This window comes from Meleagris gallopavo, chromosome 1 (assembly GCF_000146605.3).
Source record: "Meleagris gallopavo isolate NT-WF06-2002-E0010 breed Aviagen turkey brand Nicholas breeding stock chromosome 1, Turkey_5.1, whole genome shotgun sequence".
NCBI classification, from domain to species: Eukaryota; Metazoa; Chordata; class Aves; order Galliformes; family Phasianidae; genus Meleagris; species Meleagris gallopavo.
The window spans coordinates 163,431,094-163,439,687 of NC_015011.2; the positions used below are offsets into that span (position 1 = coordinate 163,431,094).

Here is an 8,594-nt window from a genome sequence, read left to right on the forward strand (position 1 = left end):
GCATTAGATAACTGAAAAAAATATTATCATTAGTGGCTGAAAATCTGTAGGGAAATACTAGAATAATAACATGCTAGCCTGCATGCTTGAAAAGTGGAAGCTTGTATGATAAACCATCCATAAACCTTGAGAGAAGACACAGAAATAGACAGCTCTCATAAAATGTGGCTTTTGCAGGTGTTTGATTTAACCATTAACATCCAGTAGGTTAGAAACAGCAAGTAGTCTTAGCAGCAGTTTGTTTTTTTTTACAGCAGTAGTCCCTTCTCGAAGGATAATAATGCAGAAAAAATGGAAAGTGATTATAGTGTTAATTTAAGCCATCAGAAAGATAATTGTTTGACAAACTTATTAATTTATGTGACCATTTACATTTGCTTGATGCTTTGCTCCAGGCACAAAATTGTAGAGAAATCCAACACGAGGGCTAAAATGACAGAAAAACTTGCAAATTGTTCTAAAAATTTATTTTACCAAGGTACGTGCCTGATTTTCAGAGACATGCCTAAAGTAGGACACATGATTAAAGAACTTGCTGAATCAGAGATTTTGTGTACAAAAGACCAGTTATGCAGCTAAGTGGCTGTGCAAATAGACACTGTGATTTCCTTATGCAGTTGTAACTGCATGCAGGAAAGCCTCGTGTTCATTGCTGTTACAACTTACAGGAGCATTAATTAGGAAAATACATTTAGTATGGCCATAGAGCCAAAGATTTTCCACTGTGGATTGAATTTTAGCTTCCACTTTGTGTCTACTGGTAAGATCTGCCTTGAAAAGCCAGCAGATTAGATGTGGCCTGTGGTAGATTGATTCTCCGAGACTTGAAGTAGCTCACATATTTGATCTGAGGGAGAAACAGATAGCAGCAGAAGGTTGCCATCCAATCCTTGGACCAGTGAGAAGATGAAGGTGACAACACAGCCAATGGGTGAGTTTCATGGCTGTTTCTTACCAATGGAGGAGTGCCAGGATGGGCTTTGTCTTTCCCAGAGCCTGGTGGAGAACACGCTCCAGATTCTTCTGGTCCCTGTTCTGTTTCTTTTCTCATTCCTGATTTCCTTTCCCAGCCTCTCAACCTTTCCAGCCTTTCCTGTTTTTCAGTCTGTGAGCTCATTACCCTTGCCCTGTCCTCTCCTCCCAGCTCTTGGTGTGGTTTCTGCACAACCCTGGCCTGCAAAACTTTGCCCCAGTCACAACCTCTGTTCCTCTGAAATGTCTCTCCCTTCCTCTCCCTGAGAAGCCTCTGGTCCTCGGAGACTTATTCTGTTAAGGTCATTGGGGCATCAGGCTATGCATTGAGCATGGTGAAAAGCAACACACTGAGCTCAATTAGTGGGCACCATCCCTTCTGTGCAAGCAAAGAAGGAGGGGCTTGGTGGCGAGTATTGACAGTGGCTGGAGATGTCACAGCAAGCTGACTCAGGGTCAGTTTAGAGGTCAGGTCGGTAGTACCCGTGTACCTCAACAGGAGGTGTGAATACTCCTTTGTAAATGATCACACAATTACTGGAAAGATTTCACAGCCAGCTTTCACACTGATATTTCCTAGATGTACCCTTCTTTGCAACTCAGGGCTCTTTCAACAGCTTTTTATGTGTATGCACAGCATTGTATAGATTCCTCCTACCAATAGCTTGGACAGTCGATAAGGCAGATGTGTAAGATATTTGCAGTATGAAATGCTACTGAATAAGCAAGCGGCTGTATACTGTATATCTGGCTTCATTTTCCAGATGGCCACAGCAAGCAGCATCCTGCAGAGAGCATTATAATGGTCAAGCCCTGAGCTGACAAAGGCTGAGTAAGTGTAATAATATCTGCAACTTGAAAGAAAGGATTGTACAATTGCTGCCAAGAACAGATGGCAAGATAGTGTTCTTAGCCACAAGTGATACTGACCTACTAGCAGGAACCACTAGTAGATTTTATTGCAAACTTATCTTATGACAATTGATGCAATCCCTTAATCAAAGAACATTGACTGTTCCTCTAGTTAATTCCCCCATCCAGTCGGCATTACCAAGCAGTGTCTGGTATAAGGCTTAACCACATAAGTAGCTCCTAGATTCCTATCTTGTGAAGATGCTGGCTCATATCGTGCATTACATCAGTCCAGTCAGATTAGATAGAGAAAAGGGCTTTATTCAGACTGCTATCAGGAGAGCCTCACATATGAGCTGTGATTCTTAAAGGATCAAAGCACTGATGAGTGATCCAGATCCCAGACCTTACGGCATCAAGAGATGTACCCCTGGCACACAAATTAGGTAGATCCTCTGCTGAAAGTGCCTAACAGGATCACAATGACTGCCTGTCCCACTCATCTCAACAGAATCTGTGGCTAAGGCTTTCCATGAGGGTCCCCTTGGAAAAATCAGGTGAGTTCGATGTCAGGATGAGCTCAGAGCAGGCGCCTAACCAGTGCTGCAGGTCAGCTGAGGAAGGGCAGCTCCTCCAGCTGCTCACAGCCACAGACCTACGCCCTTCATCCAGGCAAGGGAACTATTCCAGCACAGATCAGCCAGCTGGAGAAAAGGTGCCTCCTCATTAGCCTTTGCTTCAGTCTGAGCTGTACTCTTAAATATATGATAATACGTTGCAGTTGAAAATGTTCTTTAATATGAATGTTAAAAGGTACCGGTTAGAACACGCTAGCTAATGTATTTTAGAATAATACCTTTTGTCTAACGCTAAACAAGCACTCACCAGCAGTAAGGAAATCACCTCCAGTATTTCATTTTTCATTCATCTCAGCCTTCCTTTTTGCTATATGTGTGCTCTGCGTTCTTTTCCCACGAGATCTTCCATATTTATATTTGCTTTAGAAAGCTGTTGCTCTCCAGCCTACCATACATAATACCCAGCCTGTGAAATTGAGTTTGCCCTTGACCATTCACCCTGAAGCCAGCAAAGAAAGATGTGAAAGGTGAGAAGAAAAGGGAAGAAGAAATGTCTTTTAAAGAGATACGCCAGTGCTGTTTTAAAAACTGTCTACTGTATCTGATGGCTAAGGGATAGATATGACATGTAGATGCACACTGAAATGGGGATGAGGAAAACAGTCCTCTCCAAAGGAAAAGAGAGGATCCCCATGCAGAGGGAATGCCAGGCTGTCCCAGTCTAAAGCTGCCCTTAACAATCAGCTCCAGCCAGGCTCCGAGTGTCCTCCCAGAGCCCAGCACATGTTGGAGAGATCCCACTGGTCCTGGGCAGAGCCCCGGGCTGCTGGCTGTCCCAGAGGTCACCTCTCTATGCTCACAGCAATGCCAGGCTGAGTCTGTAACTCCTTTGGGCAGTGCCTGCCTCCCACCCACCCATCTGCGCAGCACCAAACTGACCCGCTCCGCAAAAGTAATATTTTATAACACTGAGTAGCATTTCATTTCCAAAACCCATAAATTTAAAAGCAAAAGCAGCGTCTGAAATGCCAGTTGTGCTTTTACGAGGGCTGGCTGCTCCTCTTCCATCTGCAGCACTTTTTGTCTTTGCCCCTATGCATTTCTACAAACAGTTGGAGCTGGGGGTCATCGCTGCTGTTGTTTTCTTTTCAGATTAAAACCTTATCCTCACAAATCAGGCACAACCTCAGCTCAGACACCCTTAGTGCCATCAGAGCCCGAGCCCACCGCTGAGGTAATGGGCAGGGTCTTCCCATTTCTACAGCTCAGTGGAGGCTTGTGTACCCCAAGTCCCACAGGCTTGCCTTTGGTAGCCCTGCTCTGCTTTACTGAGATGCACAGACAATGCTGCTGCAAACACCAGTGGGGATGGAAAGAGTCTGCACATACCGGCTGAAAAATAACAAGTGACATTCACTCAGAAAAGGAAACATGATACATCTGGGGAAAAAGCAGCTGAAACACAGATGTTCCATCCAGGGGATGAGAATCCTAGAAAGTTGGAGCTCAGGAGGAGAGCTGGGAGTGATGGGAAGCAAAGGATGCAGCTGAAGAAAACACGCCAAGTGATTCTGACCTGTGGTTATGTGACACCTGAAGTGATGGGGTCTGGTGGTGGCACATGCTGGAGCCCTCATCTCTCAAAGTTTCTCCCTTGAGCATGGTGCTAGGGCCATGGAGCTGGGTGAAGCTCCTCCTTTCTGGAGCCAGGCTGCAGCCAGCTTGCCCTGGACCTTCTCTATGTTATACATGTTGCCCTCCTACCCTTGAAACCCAGACAGTGTGTGTAAGATCTACAGAGGAGCTTTTATACAATCCCTGGGGATAATCTAGCACACTCAGATCTTTTGGTGAAATAAGGCCAATGATGAACCTTTACGACAATTGTAGAAGTCAGAAAATGTCCATGAATCCCAGCCAAAAGGAACAGTTTTGTGTCCTTCTGTGTGGCTGAGCTGCATGCAAAGGGTAAGGCACCACATTTCCCAGCCCTACCTCTGCTTATTGTGCACGAGTATCTTTGGGACATGGTGAGAAAAAAAGGGGAAGCCATACTAAAAGGCAACTCAAATGCTCTCTCTGTCTCTCTTGTGCATTTATTATATTATATTTAATATATTTAATTTAATATAAAAGGAAGAAGAGATTTTACACCAAGATTCTTCTCATTTCTCTCTGCTAGAACCTCAGCCTTCTCTTTCTTGGGCTATCCTTTGGGCTCCCTCTGCTCATGGTTGTACTTCTCACTGCACAAGGCCCTTCCTGCATCCACATGTCTGGATGTCTGGCTGCCTTCCCTAGCATCTTTAGCTTGCAAGGGCTTTGCAACACCTACAACTTCTTGGGGAGAATTTCCTCATCCTGGTGCAGGTGTTCCCAAAGCTGCGTTCCTATTCAGAGCACTTTTGCTCATTTCAAATTATTTTTTAATCACTTCCCATCATCCTAATCTACTTTTAAAAGCAGAACTGAGAATGCTATATATAATAAGCATGGTTTAAGGAAGTTGGCGTAGCTACCTTTAATCTCCTTTTTTAAAGAGGAGCTTGGATTGTGTTGTCAGATGAATGCTCACAGTCTTCACTGCTTTTTATGAGCTCCTTCCAAGCCTTTCCCTGGTATCCAGTAAAGCAGCGCACTTCACTTTGCTTTGGGGAAAAAAAAATAAAAATCTGAAGACGGCTCAGCATTAATAAACGCTCAGGCCCAAGACGTTTGAGGAAACAATGTCTTCTTTCAGATTCCCACCATGGTGAGCGTATGTCCGGCTGCGCGGCCGTGCGGGGGTCTGAGCATCGCATGGCCCAGATTCCTTTCCTGACTTGCAATTGTTCTGCTCCGTGACCTATCTCCGTCATCGCTCCCCATAGCCCTGATTGCTGTCGCCCTCAAGTCCTGGGAAAGGCACTTAACCTCCCTGCGATTCAGTTGTGACCTCTGTGAAAGAAACTGTTCCACAGCCTCACGCAAGAAGTGCTCTGGAAGCTGGGAATGAGCTGCTTTTGCTCGTTAACAAGAGCTCAACAGAGTTAAAAGTGGAGAAAGAAATAGCATATGACCCCGATAATCCCTTCTGATGCCTGCGCTGTGCCCCGCTACCTGACCTGCCTGTTCTGGGCCTTCGCGAGGAGCCGTGGGAGCCGCGCATCTCCCGCCATTGGGGCTGGCAGGGCCCCCCTGCTCACGTGGCATTTCGGCGCTGTGCTCTCTCACACCCAGATGTTTGCAAGGAATGTACCAAACATTTCAATATCTTTTCGCCTTCATCCCGAGGCTTTGCTGAGCAACTGAGTTCTCCCCTGCCCTACTGCTGTGTAACTCACCTCCTGGTGCACTCCTCATCTTCACTGTGTGAATGAAGCCCTAGTTGCCCGCTCTGAAAAATTTCAGAATTCCTGAATGAATTTCTTCCCTTGCTGCAGAGGAAGTTGTCTCTTTTGTTTGAGAACTGTGGCACACTGCAGCAGGCTTCCTGTTAAAATGCCTTTCTCGGCCCAGTAACCCTTTGTGTCATCCAAAACTCATCTCATGAGCTGTGCAAGGAATGCAGTCCTACACATAATCTTGTCAAACATTTGGTTAGTAACAACTCATTCATCTCCACGGAGTGGGATAAATGCAAACAGTAATTACCCCAAAATCATCTTCTACCAATAGTCTCAATTTCTGCATTTTATTGTGTTGCATACAGATGTGCTCCTGCTTCGTTCTTGAAGACTGAGATGAATCAGCTGATGAAGGAGGGGAAGCATGGGTGTAATTTTATCTTTTTGGTACATTGTGAAATGAAATGTTTTTAACTTGATTCTACAAGTTCAGACTAATATTATTTATTCACTCTGTAGGAAGTCTTCCGTAATGGGAATATATATGCCTGACATAGACAGAATATTTCTTGAGAATCAATCAATTTGTTAACACTATCACACTCATTCGATGTCTTCATTTTTAAGAATTCATCAAGTATCTGATCAAGAAGCTCACTTCACAGCTACCATTTACAGTAACAAAATGCTGATTTATATCTTTCTAGATTATAAAATGCATAGAGAAAATATGAGCTTGACTCACGTCCCTTCTGCATGCACTATTTGGATCACTGCACACTATCCTACAATATATTTTCTGACAATTCAACTTCTGGAACTATAAATATATGAGACCACTGCATTTCTGAGAAGGTCAGCATTATTTTTGCTATTTGAGAAAAAATTATTATTATTATTATTATTATCATCATAATAATTATTATTAGAGTCCACTGAGCCACAAAATCATCAAAACAAGAGTGAAATCTTAAACAGAGACTTTTTTTAGGATGTAATGATGCTGCTGAAAGACAAGTAGCTATCACCTATGTGTAAGGCTTTACTGTTTCTATTGTCTTCTCTTACTCTTTCCCACTTTATTTTCCAGGTTCGGTGAATGTCAGCAAAGCAGCCAGCCCCATCGTAAATGTTAATATCATATCAGACAAAAGGTACCTCCAAAGCAACATTGATGGAAAAATCCCTATGAATAATAAAATCCTATAACAAATAGATTTGCTTCCCACTTGAAATACAATGAAAATGTTGCATTAGCAAGTAATCTAGGGGCTCATAAATATATGCTTCTTAGCATTAAGAGGTAGAAGAAAAATGCAGTATGAAACAACTCGAGGTCAATAAATATGGCACTGCAGCTTATGGATGAAATTAAAATCAGCCTCACAATATTTAAATAGTGGTGCTTTTAATAAAAGTTGCTGGGTTTGTTTTTTTAATCTTGTATTGCCTATTATGTTTCAAAGGCAGAAAGACTTGCATTTTAGAGCTTCTCATTTCAGCTTGCAATTGGCGTATTCTGTGCTTTTCCACTTTCATTCTGATTTTCAATAGTGCTTTTTGAAAGATAATTAAAAGATCTGAATTAGCTGAGGGTGAGCATTATAGCCAGCAAGCTTGCTGGAAGAAGATCTGTAAAACCACAAGATGGATGAGAAGTGGTACGGATGCATGCTAGCATTATTATTCTTTCCAATAGGCCATTTACTGTTCTTGAGCTGTGACAGAACTCCCACTGATGTCAAATGAAGTTGTATGCATTGATCCAGAGGGAAGAAAAGTCTCTTGCGGGAGGAATAGAATTTTTTTTTTTCCCTTCTCCCTCTGTGACAGAGAATTGATCAAAGTGCAAATATTTGGGCTGGGAAGCTCGTCATGGCAAACTCGAGGTCAGAGCCAAAGGGACTTGGACATTGTGGGGAGAGGTGCTGCAATGCTTAGCACTTGGGTGGCCACCAACCAGCTCTCTCTGATGACCCAAGGTAGGAACTACATTGCCAACACAGCATGTTTAGGGGTGAGTTTGGTGTCTTACAGCTAGGCCAGCAAATGGATGGAGCCCATGGATTCAGGCCTACACCTGAGGGGCTCTCTGAAAAGCTCCTGCCCTTTCAGTTACAGGACAGAGGTGACACCAGCAGTGTGTCATCAAAAGGTCTGGCTCCCCCCTCAGGCTGAGGATGCTGAAGTCACAACTCCACAGGGAAGAGCATCGCCATAGTCTTCCTTTGCAAACAAGGTCACTAATGAAAGGAGAAATGCAAGACCTGGATGGCCAGAAAGGGAGAAAGCCAACATCTATAGGCACTCAGGCACCAGCCTTTACTCCTTTTAACAAGAAGAAATGTGGGCACCATGGCAGTGGATGGATGAAGTTGTTGAGGTGGGGATGGGAGCACCCAGGGCCTGGCTGTGGCTCTCAGCAGGCTTTGGTGCTGAGAGCTGCAGTGTGTGGTGAGGAGATGGCAGAGCAGGAAGGGAGGGCTCCTCATGCAGCACTTTGGGATGAAGCAGATGGAGCATCACTGCCTGCTGTATGGACCACACAACCCAAACCATATCATATATCTCAAGCTCTGTAACCACCAGCACAGAAAGCTTGCATGGACTGGAAACCTGGCAACATGTAGAGCCAGACATGGCCAAAAGGGTGAGGTGGGGGCAACATCACAGCCATCCCCATCCCACGCAACCCCCATTCTCCAGAGATTTCCTGGCCCAGAGAACTCCATTTGGGCATTTTGCCTTTAGAGTAATGTCTGATTTATACTCATCCCCCACATGTATAGCATTTGTTTATTTCTGTAATATATTAAAATACAGCAACATTCCATACTTGGGGGGGAGCTTAGAGGGAGAGTAATGA

The 8,594-nt window shown here is 44.1% G+C and overlaps 1 long non-coding RNA gene across 1 annotated transcript; it reads left to right on the forward strand.

The window, feature by feature from the left end:
* The first annotated feature begins 562 nt into the window (after positions 1–562).
* Positions 563–6,943, forward strand: LOC109365404. The gene is made up of 3 exons (XR_002110977.1): positions 563–931; positions 6,436–6,583; positions 6,819–6,943. It is a non-coding gene; the product is annotated as an uncharacterized LOC109365404 (long non-coding RNA).
* Positions 6,944–8,594: the final 1,651 nt, after the last annotated feature.